Raw genomic sequence first — 16,369 nt, forward strand, 5'->3', positions numbered from 1 at the left:
GAGTCATGTGATTTGGTTCTCCATAGCTACGTAAGCGTAACCTCGATTTTTCAATATCTTTTCTTCTAAACATATAAACGGTCCTTCTCTGCATAGAGTAACAAATTCGGTATTTGAATATGTTTGATTATTTGAACATTTACCTTCGTGTGACCATTTTCCGCATTTATAACATCTTTCAAGGTGTCGTGCTCTTCTTTTCGTTGTGGATTTTGATTTTCCTTTACCAAAATGTATCTTATGATGATCTTTTCTAAGTTCTTTTCTTACTCCATCCATTTTTTCTCTTATGAATGACACCAGTTCACTCGGAAGTGTGTCATTATTACGTTTAGTAATCATAGCGTGTAGCATTAGACCATGGTTCAGATCAAAGGAATTCTTCATCTCGTAAAACCTAAAAAAATAAAAATTCAGAATGGGGGGAGAAGACTAGTTCTTTAGGGTCTGCTAGGGAAAGACCATTCGGATTCCATTCTCGGAAACTACATGAAAATAGAATATCTGACTCTAACAGAAATACATAGTACCCTAAAAAGATTCGAACTCCCCACACTTAGTTAGATGTGGTGTTGAAATTGTGATTAATGTTATTTTCAATTGGATCATCAACAACTTGTATATTTCTGATTTTTACTTCAAGCCAATTGTTAATTTCCTCTGTAACTTTCACAAATTCAACTAACATTGCCTTTTCTTTTGGCGATAAATTGGATACTAATCGGTTACATAACTTAAAGTTTCCCTTAATCCTAGCATCGTGAATCCGTTTATAAAGTTTCTTCGTTAAACTGTTAAAAACGGGTTCATCTAATTTCGTATCATCAATGGGGTTCTTTGTGATCGGATCATCAATAAGTGTTTCTTCATCTTCCCCACACTTATGCGTTTTTATCGGTTTAATAGTTTTGGTTGGTGGAGATCTAAACTTTCGGTTCACAAAGGTGATCGATTTATCACCATCCCTAAGTGTCATTCTACCTTCTCTTATATCAATGAACACCTCGGTGGTTGCTAAAAATGGGCGAGCTAAAATTAGAGGAATATCAAGGTTTTCCTCCATATTAATAACTATGAAGTTTGCAACAAAGGTCAAACTTCCCACGTTAACAAGTAAATTAATTGCTATTCCAACCGGTTATTTAATGGTTAGGTCAAATGATTGAACACCTATTTTGGTTGGTTTTAATTTACCCATACCTAATTTTTTGTATAAGGAAAGAGGCATAATATTTGCACTTGCTCCTAAATCTGCGAGTCCATTATATATAGCACCATCATTAAGCAAGCAAGAAATGATAAATTCGCCCGGGTCTCCTACTTTAGTAAGTCGAGTTGGTTTGTAAACCTTTTTCGGGTGTTCTTTTCTTGGTTCTTTCACTTCTATTTGAACTTCTTTTTCTTCATTTCTTGGAATGGGAGGTTTATATAGGAATTCTTCTCCATCACTCCAATTTGAATCCTCCCTATTTTCCAATTTTGATTTTTCATATGTTGTTGATAACATATTTATGTTTTCATTTTGAGAGTTTTCTTGAGTGGTGAAATTATGATTGACTTCATTGTCAACTTCCATCGGACCATGTATGTAATGTTTAACTCTGTGACCATTAACTTTAAATTCAATCCCATTTGAATTTATTAACTCTATTGTTCCGTATGGGAAAACTCTTTTGACTATAAATGGTCCAGACCATCTTGATTTCAATTTTTCAGGAAATAACTTGAATCGTAAATTGAAAAGAAGAACTCTGTCTCCTTCTTTAAATTCTTTTGAACTTCTGATTCTTTTATCATGCCATTTCTTCGTTCTTTCTTTATAGATTAACGAATTTTCGTATGCTTCATGTCTTAATTCTTCTAACTCGTTTAGTTGACTTAACCGTAGAAGTCCGGCTTCATGTAAATCAAGATTACATGTCTTCAAAGCCCAAAATGCTTTGTGTTCAATTTCTACTAGAAGATGACATGCTTTTCCGTAAACGAGTTTAAAAGGTGTGGTCCCAATTGGAGTTTTGTAGGCTGTTCTAAAAGCCCAGAGTGTATCCTCCAATTTCATGGACCATTCCTTCGGATTTGATCCTACGGTTTTCTCTAGAATACGTTTTAAAGCTCGGTTGGTATTTTCAACTTGTCCACTTGTTTGTGGATGATAAGCGGTTGAGATTTTATGAGTTACTCCATATCTTTTGAGAACTTTCTCAAGTTGATTATTAGAGAAATGAGTACCCCGATCACTTATTAAAGCTTTCGGTGTTCCAAACCTTACAAAAAGACGTTTTAAGAAGTTGACTACAACTCGTGCATCGTTAGTTGGGAGAGCTTGTGCTTCCGCTGTGACGACCCAGGAATTTCCGACAAATTTAAACTTAATCTTTATATGATTTCGATACGATAAAGCATAGTATGTAATGTGGAGTTTAGAAAATTTTGGAAACTATGTTCATGTGTTCATTTAACCCTTGACTACTCCCGACAATTCACGAGCAATTGTTTGTAAATAGATAACATATATATATATTTAAATAGGTATTTATAATTTGAAATATAATTTAGAATATTATATAGTATGATTATTAGGATTTATATTGTAAAATAAATAAAGTAAAATGCGATTAATGCAAACTATAAAATATATAGATATATGTATAAATATGTAAATAAATAGTACTTGTAAATATATAAAGTTATATTAAATCTATTTGTTTAAAAATATATAATATAAATGTTTTAGTATTTAACTTTGCTATTTGAAAACTGTTTATATATAGAAAGGGAATATGAATGATTTCGAACTTAAATAGTAAATGTCAGTACAACGCGGTTGACATTTCGCCAGCGTTCATATAGTTCTATTACGTGTTTAAAAAGATTGAAAATAAAAATTGAACTGTAAATTGATTACGAAGATTTTAGGTTTGATAAAAATATTTTACCCTTTTAAGTTTAAACATTTGTACTCCGTATATATTAATTGGAATAGAAAATAAATATTTATCGAACATTTTTAATCAGGTTTCAATCAGATAATGAGTGAAATAATTAAATATATTTAATCTAAAAATTTGGGATTTTTAGGAACACTTTTTATATGTTAACTGTTTAGCAATGGACCACGATGTAACATTCTATAAATTAAAATATCTACAGAATATGGACAAGAAGCCGATGGCTTCACTGTGGCATCACTGTTTTCTCTTTAACTTTTCATTTGTGATTTAAGAGTTAATATTTTATTATTATATTAATATATATGTTACTGTGTTTGTTTAGTTGATAACAACTATGAGATGTATATACATCGGATATTAAACTCACCAAACTCACTAACTGGTATCATATAACTCTTCTATTCTCTCTTCTATTACTCACATGTTTTCTGTTTCGATGATCACCTCGAACTTCATTCAACCATAACCACAATCGTCTTTAATTAATTCTCTTCGTTTTCTGTTTTGTTCCAACAACAAACCACCACCCTTGTATACATCAAACACCCTCACCATTTAAAATCATGAACTACTACTTGATGCTACACCCATTTTTCTCATCTCCTTTCGCTGTAAAACATCACCAAAACCATAACCATTTTTCTTCCTTCTTCTTTCTTTTACCATTGGTCACCAAGATCCAAAACACATCACCACCATCTACATCACAACCACCACCTTACTTTACACCTTCTTCACCATTTTTATCATATCAAATACCATCACCATACAGCCATCACCGTCGCCCACCATTACCACCATCACCATAATCGTCAACATCCACCCTTTCACTTCCATCACCAAGAACCACGATTAAAATTATCAAACAACTACTATTCGCTTAATTTTTTTTCTTCTGTTTCATTACACCACTGGACATCATCATCATTAATTTAAGACCCATTAAACCACTACTGCAACTTCTGTCATTCCGTTATTGTTGTTGCTCCATTTGTTTCTACTACTATTACGATGACAAGAGTAAAATGAAAACAATAAATATAGAAGATGATGAACAGTGGTGAATAGATATGTTGACGATTTACGATGATAGTGAAGGAAAACTGAAGGCTGCTGTATACTCTTGTTTCTATTCAATCAAACCCAGAACAATCATCATCATCAAATGTGTAACTGATGCAGGCTTCTGTTTCCATTTTAATAACTAAACCCGCTATTTTTTTTCCTTTCTCTCCTTAATTCGAAGTTCTATCACTGCTGCAGTTCTGTTAATTCCCTTCGTAGCTATTGCTAATTACATGGTTGTGTTAATTGGCTACCAGCGATGGAGGAATAGATCCCTTCAATACCTGCGTAATGTTTTCATTATCCAGGAAAATTTTTTTATCATCCCATTAAATCAACAAAGCCCAACATCTTTTGTGAAATTCAGGCCATTTGAAATGGCCCATTTAAGGGCCCAATACCATCACAACACAAAACTAGAACGGGCCTAGCTGCTACTCGAAGTACTCCTGTTTCTGATTTTTATTTTTATTTTTGTGACGAGCAAGAAAAGGATTGTAAGGTAACGAGATGATGTTATGATTTGGGTGGTGTTATGATTAAGTTAGATGATTAAGAATGATTAGATTAATAAGATAAATCCTTTTGAAAATGAATAAAAAGAAGAAAGTGATAGATACAGGTTATTTGTTATTATCTGGCGTATTAAAATAGAAATACTAAAATGGAAGAATGGTTAAGGGAGTGTCGGGTGAATGGGAGGTCGCGGGTTCGAGCCTGGGCATGGGCAATTATTTTTTTTGGAGCTTTTTCTAGTGAGTTAGTCATTATTATTACTCTTATTGTTATTATTATTACTATTACTATTATTATTATTATTATTATTATTATTATTATTATTATTATTATTATTATTATTATTATTATTATTATTATTATTATTATTATTATTATTATTATTATGGTTATTATTATGGTTATAATGGAAATTTGATATACTAATAATATTATGAAAATTAAAGTATTTATATATGATCACTAAAAATTATAGAATTATACATTAATGAAAATGATGATATTATGATTATAAATGTAAATTTTGATAAATGATAATCATATATACTATTAATATTAATTTTATTAAAATCATTATTATTATAAAAAAAATACCATCATTAGTAAAGTTATCATTATTTTTAAAGTTATCATTATTATTAAAATTAATATTTTTATTGTATTATTATTATTACTAGGGTTATAAATATAAGATCTTGAATATAATTTTTATTATGAAAATGATTAAGTTACAATTTAAACGAATTATTAATTTTACTACTATTATCACTGTTATTATTATGAAATTTATTATTTTCAATATCATTATTAAATCTAATGATTATTAGTATTATTATCAATAATTTAGTATTTTAATGATATTTAAATAAAACTACATTTTTACATATATCGTAAGTATATTTAATTTACTAATTTAATATATATATATATATATATATATATATATATATATATAAATAATTTAAATAACAAATATACTACTAATTTAAATAAGTAAAATAGTATATAATTAATATATAAATTGGTTTGATTTCTATTACATGTTCAATATATGTTCTAATATATATAATTGATATAGGTTCGTGAATCCGAGGCCAACCCTATACTTGTTCAATGTCGTTCTATGTATTTTTACTACAAAATACATTAGGTGAGTTTCATTTGCCTTTTTACCCTTTATATTTTTGGGCTGAGAATACATGCGCTGCTTTTATAAATGTTTTACGAAATAGACACGAGTAAATGAAACTACATTCTATGGCTGAATTATTAAGCCGAATATACCCCTTTTTAGTCCGGTAATCTAAGAATTAGGGAACAGACACCCTAATTGACGCGAATCCTAAAGATAGATCTATCGGGCCCAACAAGCCCCATCCAAAGTACCGGATGTTTTAGTACTTCGAATTTTATATCATGTCCGAAGGAGGATCCCGGAATGATGGGGATATTCTATATACATCTTGTTAAGGTCGGTTACCAGGTGTTCAATCCATATGAATGATATTTTTGTCTCTATGCATGGGACGTATGTTTATGAGAAATGGAAATATGAAATCTTGTGGTCTATTAAAATTATGAAATAATTATTTATGATAAACTAATGAACTCACCTACCTTTTGGTTGAAACTTTAAAGCATGTTTATTCTCAGAAATGCAATAAATCTTCCGCTGTGCATTTGCTCATTTTAAGGACATTACTTGGAGTCATTCATGGCATATTTCAAAAGACGTTGCATTCGAGTCGTCGAGTTTATCAAGATTATTATTAAGTCAATTATAGTTGGATATATTCTGAAATGGTGTGCATGCCGTCAATTTTTGTTGTAAAGAAAGATTGTCTTTTAAAATTGAATGCAATGTTTGTAAAATGTATCATATAGAGGTCAAATACCTCGCGATGTAATCAACTATTGTGAATCGTTTATAATCGATATGGACTTTGTCCGGATGGATTAGGATGGGTCATTTCAGTTGGTATCAGAGCAGTGGTCTTAGCGAACCAGGTCTTGCGTTAGTGTGTCTACCTAATAGTCGCTAGGATGCATTAGTAAGTCTGGACTTCGACCGTGTCTGCATGTCAAAAGTTTTGCTTATCATTTTTGTCGGAAATCATCTGCTTATCATCCTTAGAAAATTACCTGCTCATTATTCTTAGTCTAGATACGTTTTACTGCATTGACTACATGAATAGTGTATAGACAAAATTCATATTTTTGCGTATCTGTTATTGTTACCTTTGCCTGACAAATTTCGTAGATTCCTCCATAACTTATGGGATTTTAGTATTATATATGCATATGTAAATTATGTATTGCAGGGTACTAATCTATATCCTATAATCTATTTCTTATCGAAAATCCTTCATCTGATCGTACGAGATGAATCCTCAACCAGTTCGAATTCCTCGGATTCCGACAGCTATTCCGATATGGATTTTCACCTAAGCTCAGAAAGCAGTGTCACCAGAATGAATCAACCAATCATCCATCCCCAATTCAACTGATGGATTCATAGTCGACTTAATTAATGGAAATGCGAAGAAGGCGATGCTTTCCACCAACCGAATTCATCTCTTGGAGGAGAACCTGAAGCACTTACCGGCAAACCACTTCGATACACCATATTCACTCTCATTTCCAGGATATCTCGCCATGATTATATGATATCCAAAATTCTCAACCTTATTCATCCGCTCGTTCCAACCGACAATCATTCCCGAATAATGGAAGAAGTCAATGAGCTTCACGCTCGAGTAATCAATTTGGAGAATATGGTGCAAAATGTACCAGCTTCAGCAGCATCACCGGCACCAACAGTACCATCAATAACAGCACCAGTACCATCAACAATCCATGCTTCAATATCATCACCTGTACTTTGAGTATGATCTTCGTTCTACGTATCGTTCTACCTCATTTATCTTCGTTCGACATGGCGAATATGTAATCTCTAAAGTTTTAGAGATTATTTATTCTAGTTCCAACCGAAAAGCAAATGAGTTTAATATCATATTAACTCATTAAATCCATGAATACATCTGAAGAAAATATATATTTATATATGTTTTCATAAAGATTGTAATTAAAAATTCTCTTGTACAAACTGTTAATGGTGAAAATATTTTAACGGGTAGGTAATACCCGAGGAATATTTAAATTTCACATTAATAAGTTACATTATTCGTTCTTCGAATCTGTTTCAACAGTCATATACTATTCTACTTACATCCACCGATATACAAATCCGTTCACCACAGAATAACCATATTCATCCAATTTCATATTTGGATTTTGATTTATCAGAATCCAACAAGTGGCATAATGAAGAAAACATTTGACAAAATAAAAATTGTTAGAAACAAACTAATTAACTATGAGTAATTTTGTTAAGAATCTACGCTAACTGTTCCTAACTAATTATTCCTAGCTAACTGATTACATTTTATTTATCGCAATTTAATTATCGCAATTTACATTCTCTTAATTTTATTTATCGTCATTTAATTTCTGTTATTTACTTTACGCACATTATTTATCGTCATTTAATTTTTGTTATTTAGTTTTACGCACTTTAAATATCGGGACACGTATACAAGGTTTTGACATATCATATTGACACATCTATATGTATTATTTGGAATCACCATAGACACTCTATATGCAGTAATGATTGAGTTTTCCATACAGGGTTGAGGTTGATTCTCAAATTGTAGCGACCCCGACAAATCGTCAAGTGACGGCGTCGGCTACGTGGGTCCCATTACCTGATTATAAGTCTTTAAGATAACGTTTGACCAAAATATGTCGCCTTCATTTCAAAATAAAGATTGTTTCAAAGTTTACAAGAATTGTTCAACCAAAAGTTAAGTTACAACGTTATAAGTACGATTGAAGTCTAGGCGACACGGTCTAAAGTAAAGTCAAAAGACGCTCCATGAAAAGCATGTATACTCGACATCCAATGCAAGTATCAAATAATGAGCGGAAGCATGTATCACATATCGTGCAAGACCTGAGAAAAACATAGAAATCTGTCAACGAAAACGTTGGTGAAATCATAGGTTTAGTAAGTAAATTGTATTGAACCACAAGGTTCTTTAAGAATTGCTCAACCAGAATCGTTCACATTCCAAAATAGTATTTGTATCACGAGCACCCAATTATCAAGGCTTAACCGAATCTTCCCTCTGAATTTTGAATTTAGTGTTAGAACTTACACTATACATTGTTGAAATTATATTTCATTCACTAACGGTAGCGAACCGTCTGAATGAGGGTTTGTTAAACCCGTATGGCCACACAACATAATTACACGCTTACACTTACACCCTGCAAGTGGAACTAATGATAATTGGATTGAGGACTTTTGTTCAAACTCGTATGCATCTTTGTATTCGTATTTGTTCACAATGTAAAAGCATGAAAAGTAAATAAGTATGAAATGTATGTGTTTCTCAGCCCACGATGTAAAGAATAAAAGTGATTGAAAAAGTGGGACTATGATCTCACCTTGAGTGCAAGAGTTAATAAAGTACTTCAACAAGTAGACGCGTGCAAAGACAAAGCTAGTCTTGACCTAAACATATAGGTTATATCAATAACGGTAAACACAAACGGTCAAAGATGTTCAATTAGTCCTATGGCTCGTTACGACTCGATTATATTAGCATGTGAATCAAATTGTCAAGTTTCATGCAAGATACTAGTAAATAATCATGTTAGAAAGGTTGCATAAGTATTTGGTTAAGTTTGACAAAAAGTCAAACTTGGTCAAAGTCAACGAAAAGTCAACACGTTCGGGTCGGGTCCCGAACTATTTTTCTAAGCTTAGAAGTAATATATGAGCATGTTGGCCAAGTTACATGTTAATCGGAGGTGCGTAGCATAGCAAACATTTTTCGAAATTTGACAAAATAGGTCAGAATCTGACCACGGCATATGCCGCGCCGCGGCCAGATGTGTCGCGCCGCGACATAACACGTGGTCTGGCACCTGGTCAGTTTCAAGGTTCAAGTCTTGGTCAAAACTTCAAATAACCATAAAACGCAAACCGTAAACAACTAGAAGACGTATCTTATACCGTTGGAAAGCTCTTTTGACAAGGAACACAACTAAGCACTTATCATCAAACGACAACATCATTTACAATAGCCGAAAACTCATCAAGTGATCATTAAACGTTCATTTCAAGGTTTCAAGTTCATCCAATGCAATTTGAGTTTCGGGAAACCAATTCACACATATGATATGCCGTTTTGAAGGTAATGGAGCATACATTACAACTAAACACTAACAATTAACATTCCATGGCATTCAAGCATCCAAAAATTCATGTCAAGAACCATCAAACCCTAGTCAAGAATCACAAAATCATTAATCATGTTTTTGAAGTTTTACAAATCAACCTACACATCAAAATGAAGCTAGTGATACTAGTAACACAATTAAAACATGCACTTTAACAATCTAACAACATTAACTCATCCAAAATCAAGGATTAAGCACACCCATCTCAAGTTCATGCTAGTTACTCCAAAAACAACAAATCGAGCAAACCAAACATATATTCATGTTAGACTCGAGCCATAGACACTAACTAACACCATTTCAAATCAAAAACACGAATTTAGAGAAATCTAGAGTTTTAGAAATGTTACCCAAACGAGATGAAGTTGGTATCAAATTGTAGAGGATGAAGAGAGGATTCCAAATATGTAATCGGATTTGTTGTGAGCTTCCAAGATCAAAATTAGATGATGAATTTGTGTTTGTGTTCTTGAGAGAAAAGGAAGAAAGAAAAAGAGGAAGAAGATGGTGAAATGAAGTGTGTGGTGGTGAGGAGTCACTAGTTAGCCAAGTTTACCCGAGTGGCGAGATTAGTCCCTCAAGTTTGTTGTCGGGTGCGGGAAATAACCAAACGACTATTTTTAAAACGCAAGTTAACGAGAGATGTTATAATCGAGTAACGGGATTATCATGAACACTAGTTAACGAAAGATACAAATTTGAATAGCGAAAGATATTATATAAAAAAAGACGGTGTTAAAATAAATTTAACGGAAAATCACGGGATGTTACATTATCCACACCTCAAAAGAAATTTCGTCCCGAAATTTAGTTGGAAGTAATAGTCGATGTCTCTTACTCGAGACTTAGAGTAGTAACTCTACGAATGAGTGAAGGTACTTTCTTGGACATTCCACGAATCCGGATAGTCGGGGTGTTACGTTGTATTGAGGTTCGATTTCACGATCCATGATTTCAACCAGTTTTCCCATGAAGAGGAGTTTGTCATCAATAGTTGGTGCATCTAGAAGGATTGCACATTCCTGTTCCGCATGACACGTTTCTAAGTTTGTTACACGAAATGTAGGATAAACGGAAACTTAATTGAGTCGGAAGTTCTAAACGGTAGGAAGCGGTTCCAATACGCTCCAAGGTTTCAAAAGGTTCAATATTGCGGTTATAACCTTCCTCGATTTCCCAAAATGGATTACACCTTTCCAAGGTGCGGGTTCTCAATATCACGCGGTTACACACTGGGATTTTGTGAGGTTTTCATCTAAGTTTGGTATAACTCTTCTGGCGACTACGGGTCATCTCGAGCCCTTCTCGGACTTGAACGATCTCAATTGTTGTTTCCTGATGTAGTTCAGATTTCGGTGTTTGTTTGCCACATGCGTTGGTCCAACGAATAGGGGTATGACATTTGCGGTCATATAGGGTTTCGGAAGTGCGGCGTTAGTACAAGAACGGTAACTATCGTAGTGTGAGGGATCAACTAAAAGCGATAATGCGAGTTTGAAACATGTCCTTCCAGGATGTAAATCGTTCATTTGCTCGGTTCGTCGGTTTGTGAGAGATACGTGGTACTCATGCCTAAGCGGGTTCCCAAGGTTTCTTGCAAAACTAGAAGCGATACGAGTATTTTGATCCGAGGTAATTGGCATTGGCAATGGTACACCATATTAGAAAAAAAATTCCTTAAGATATGTTTGAACAAGTTAGTTAGGGCTCAAAAATGTTCGTTAGGACTATTCACCCTCGTGGCGAATACTAATGTAATATGAAGAGTTTCTCTATCCATTGAGAAATGTTACAAAAGTTTCCTTATACGGAAGTGCGAGCGATAAAGATAGGAGCGAAATGAGAACTTTGAATAGGATAAGCTTACATCTCGAGGTTGCCATAACGTGCCTCTAGTTGTCAAAAGTTGAAGTCTGGAAGAGAAACAAGATAGTACACGTAGTTGTATAGTTCGGGGTTGAATAATAGTTGGCCGATTATCAGAAACACAAGGATGTTAAGTCAAAGAAGAGTGAAGTATCGTTGGATTGTGTGTTATCTTAAATTCCAGTAATATCAGACGGTGACGGTGAAATAACAGAGGTATGTAGTGTGGTACATGATGACGAGAAGATTGATCGGATCCACAATTTAGTATTCGGATTCTTCGTGTAAAATAACGAATTTTAGTTATGTTGATTTTTGAGTCGAGAGAGTATGCCTTTCGGCGTTCAAATAGAAATATTTCCATGTTCGAGTTCCATCTGTTGCTATACGATTTTAACTAGAAATGTTGGTGTGAAGAATCACGTTCAAGGCTCGAACACGGAGAGGTTTATAGTTTTTCCTTAGTGAGTTAACGAGTTTAAAAGTCGGGTAACACGAGAAAAGTCAGAAATGAATCTTCGGTGATAACAGGCAAGTTCTAAGATTTTACGAATACAAGTCTGAGTTGAGAGAGTTTCATGATCACGTGTGGCTTGATTTCGAGATTGATTGTAATGCCTTGACCATTAACATCATGGTCTAGAAAATTTGACTTCGTTTAACAGAAATTCTCACTCGGAGAATTTGGTATAGAGTTGCTCTTTTCTCAAAAGTTCGAGCGTAAGATGGTGATGTTGTTCGTTTTCCTTCTTTACCTAAATAAGTTAAGACGTCATCTATAAATACGATAACAGATTTGTCTAGATAAGTTGCATACGTGATTTAGGAGGTTCATGAATACGGACGGAGTCCTAAATAAATCAAACGGTACTAAGAGAGATTTACAACTAACGTTGCGAGTTCGGAAAGTGGCTTAGGAGACATCGTCTCACTTAACCCCCAATTGATGATAACCGGAACGGAGGTCGATTTGGAACATACGGGATTCGTGCAAATAATCATGAGGTCATGGATGCGAGGGAGAGGGTATCGGTTTCCAACCGAAAATTACTCAGTTCACAATAATCTATACAAGATGATGGGTTTTTTTTTTTTTTTTTTTTTTTTTTTTTTTTTTTTTTTTACGAATAGGTTTCGAGCTCCCTAGTTCTATAGGTGTCAAGTCAAAAGTCTTAACGTATATCCTCCAATAAAATTTATAGGCACACAATATTTTCCGTTGGTCACTTAAATCGTCTAAGTAGTATCTAGGGGAAAAAGTGGAATGTAAAGAGCACGAGTCAAAGACTTGTTTATAAAATGTCTAACGGTAACCGAATCGAATAAACATGAAACGTGAGAATTTCGAGGAGAAACATACCCGTGACTAGTCCATCGTCGTCTCGGGCATCCTAGGCGTTGATGTTGAAAGTTTAACGGCGTGCGTTGGGGTTGATTTTCTTATTTGGGCACGCACTCCTAAAATGACCCGGTTGGCCACATTCAAAACAAACACCCGTCTTGGGTGCATTGGGCTCCTTTTGAGCGACGGGAGCGGTATTCCTACAATCGTGGGCTACATGGCCACTTCTTTGACACTTCAAGCAAAAAGGTTTGCCACATTCACCTAAATGATGTTTGTAGCACTCGTTACTATACGGTAGGTGTCCGGTATAACCTTTCTTGTCGTTGGGGATGAAGGGCTTTTTGGCGGGGTTGTTGTAATTGCTTGATTGGGGGGCTTCCCATTTTCTTTTGTTGTCACCCGATTTATCCTCGGCTTTAGGTGCCGGCACTTCAATTTCGTCCACTGTTTCAATCAATTGGCGGGCCATATTCAAAGCCTCTTGGTGGTTAGCGGGTTTGGATGACATTACTCCTTGTTTGATGCTCTTGGGGAGACCATCCATGTAAAGTTCAACCCTTAAAGATTCGGGGTTCACAAGATTTGGGCACATTAAAGCAAGTTCGGAGAATCGTTGATTATATGCCTTTAGGTCATTCCCGACCGCTTTTAAAGTTCTTAGTTCGTGTTCGAGCTTACGGGTCTCTTCGCGCGGGAAGTATTCGGTGATCATCTTTTTCTTTAAGTCGGCCCATGAGAGTATGTGGGCTTCATTGATACCCACCGACAGCACATACGTATTCCACCATGTGAGGGCGATACCGGAAAAAGTGTGGGTGGAATATTTGGCTTTGTCTTGGTCCCGACAACCGCTTATGCTAAAAACGGCTTCTGTTTGCTCAAACCATCGGGTGAGCACAACCGGTCCTCCGGTCCCATCGAAGGTGTGAGGTTTGCACCCCATGAAAGTTTTGTAGGAGCAACCCTCGTTTGAATTACCGGCTCCATGGTTATTGTGGTTGTGGTTGTTATTGATGTCGGAGGAGATACTAGCCATAGCCGCACCTATGGCGGCGGCTATCATGCGTTGAAAAACTTGTTCGGAAGTTTCATTACGTGGCCCGCGACGGGGAGGCATTGTTCCTTCAAGACACAAGAATATCGTTGATTAGTATTCTCAATAATACTAATCATGATATGGAATGATGATGTAGAGAAAATTTTCCTTGACTCGCCTTAAATTCTTTATGTCATAATGTCGGAATGTCCATATGAATCACCGTAATATAATCCCGGAAATTATATTACCCTGATTCTCATGTGCATTTAACATTACTTCATAAAGTCAAGGTGGCGCGTCAACAAAATTTATCAACGTAAGATCAAGATCGAATACGAGTTAGATATGATAGAAGAGTTCGAGTATAAATGCACAAATAGTCAAGTAATTCCTACTGCAGTCTATATGCCGGTTGTAGTCTAGATTCACCTATGTACCCTATGACTCGGGGTGGACACAAATGAACTCTAAATCCCTACAACCAAGGCTCTGATACCACCTGTAACGACCCTGCAAGTAGCTACAGATGGGGTAGAAACCCACCCAGTGCCTTTCCAGCTAACCGCTTGGTGACCAATGAGTGTACCTCAGACACTGATTTTACGGCCCGCATTTCTGCCAAACTGCCAACCCTCAAATTCCAAGGGATCGCAAGGGGTAAGAGCCAATGCTTCGTCACAGGTAACACTGTGAGAACCCCCTCTACGATTAACCCGCCAAAAAGCATAGTCCGTATGGGTGCCCGGCCTGACAGCCGGCGCGCGTGACTACCTTTACGGCTAAGGTTAAACCAGCTCTGATACCACCTGTAGCGACCCCGACAAATCGTCAAGTGACGGCGTCGGCTACGTGGGTCCCATTACCTGATTATAAGTCTTTAAGATAACGTTTGACCAAAATATGTCGCCTTCATTTCAAAATAAAGATTGTTTCAAAGTTTACAAGAATTGTTCAACCAAAAGTTAAGTTACAACGTTATAAGTACGATTGAAGTCTAGGCGACACGGTCTAAAGTAAAGTCAAAAGACGCTCCATGAAAAGCATGTATACTCGACATCCAATGCAAGTATCAAATAATGAGCGGAAGCATGTATCACATATCGTGCAAGACCTGAGAAAAACATAGAAATCTGTCAACGAAAACGTTGGTGAAATCATAGGTTTAGTAAGTAAATTGTATTGAACCACAAGGTTCTTTAAGAATTGCTCAACCAGAATCGTTCACATTCCAAAATAGTATTTGTATCACGAGCACCCAATTATCAAGGCTTAACCGAATCTTCCCTCTGAATTTTGAATTTAGTGTTAGAACTTACACTATACATTGTTGAAATTATATTTCATTCACTAACGGTAGCGAACCGTCTGAATGAGGGTTTGTTAAACCCGTATGGCCACACAACATAATTACACGCTTACACTTACACCCTGCAAGTGGAACTAATGATAATTGGATTGAGGACTTTTGTTCAAACTCGTATGCATCTTTGTATTCGTATTTGTTCACAATGTAAAAGCATGAAAAGTAAATAAGTATGAAATGTATGTGTTTCTCAGCCCACGATGTAAAGAATAAAAGTGATTGAAAAAGTGGGACTATGATCTCACCTTGAGTGCAAGAGTTAATAAAGTACTTCAACAAGTAGACGCGTGCAAAGACAAAGCTAGTCTTGACCTAAACATATAGGTTATATCAATAACGGTAAACACAAACGGTCAAAGATGTTCAATTAGTCCTATGGCTCGTTACGACTCGATTATATTAGCATGTGAATCAAATTGTCAAGTTTCATGCAAGATACTAGTAAATAATCATGTTAGAAAGGTTGCATAAGTATTTGGTTAAGTTTGACAAAAAGTCAAACTTGGTCAAAGTCAACGAAAAGTCAACACGTTCGGGTCGGGTCCCGAACTATTTTTCTAAGCTTAGAAATAATATATGAGCATGTTGGCCAAGTTACATGTTAATCGGAGGTGCGTAGCATAGCAAACATTTTTCGAAATTTGACAAAATAGGTCAGAATCTGACCACGGCATATGCCGCGCCGCGGCCAGATGTGTCGCGCCGCGACATAACACGTGGTCTGGCACCTGGTCAGTTTCAAGGTTCAAGTCTTGGTCAAAACTTCAAATAACCATAAAACGCAAACCGTAAACAACTAGAAGACGTATCTTATACCGTTGGAAAGCTCTTTTGACAAGGAACACAACTAAGCACTTATCATCAAACGACAACATCATTTACAATAGCCGAAAACTCATCAAGTGATCATTAAA

The sequence above is a fragment of the Rutidosis leptorrhynchoides genome, chromosome 1 (assembly GCF_046630445.1).
Source record: "Rutidosis leptorrhynchoides isolate AG116_Rl617_1_P2 chromosome 1, CSIRO_AGI_Rlap_v1, whole genome shotgun sequence".
NCBI classification, from domain to species: Eukaryota; Viridiplantae; Streptophyta; class Magnoliopsida; order Asterales; family Asteraceae; genus Rutidosis; species Rutidosis leptorrhynchoides.